This window comes from Sinocyclocheilus rhinocerous, unplaced genomic scaffold, assembly GCF_001515625.1.
Source record: "Sinocyclocheilus rhinocerous isolate Xijiao unplaced genomic scaffold, SAMN03320098_v1.1 scaffold41047, whole genome shotgun sequence".
NCBI classification, from domain to species: domain Eukaryota; kingdom Metazoa; phylum Chordata; class Actinopteri; order Cypriniformes; family Cyprinidae; genus Sinocyclocheilus; species Sinocyclocheilus rhinocerous.
The window spans coordinates 1-281 of record NW_015666426.1 but is presented as its reverse complement, the minus strand read 5'-3'; positions in this window follow the sequence as shown (position 1 = coordinate 281).

Here is a 281-nt window from a genome sequence, read left to right as displayed (position 1 = left end):
CACAGTCCACCGTTGGAAGGCAAAAGAGCATTCCCTGACCGGGAATCGGATACGGGCCACGGCGGTGAGAGAGCCGAATCCTAACCACTAGACCACCAGGGAAGAGTGGTTGAGTTGCACTCCTGATAGTAGCATGAGAATAATTAGACAGCAATTCTGGCCTTTGTCATGTCGAAAACCAACAAGTCTGCTGCAATATCGAGGCCCTTTTGTCGGTGGGTCAGTGGTGCAATGGATAACGCGTCTGACTAAGGATCAGAAGATTCTAGGTTCGACTCCTG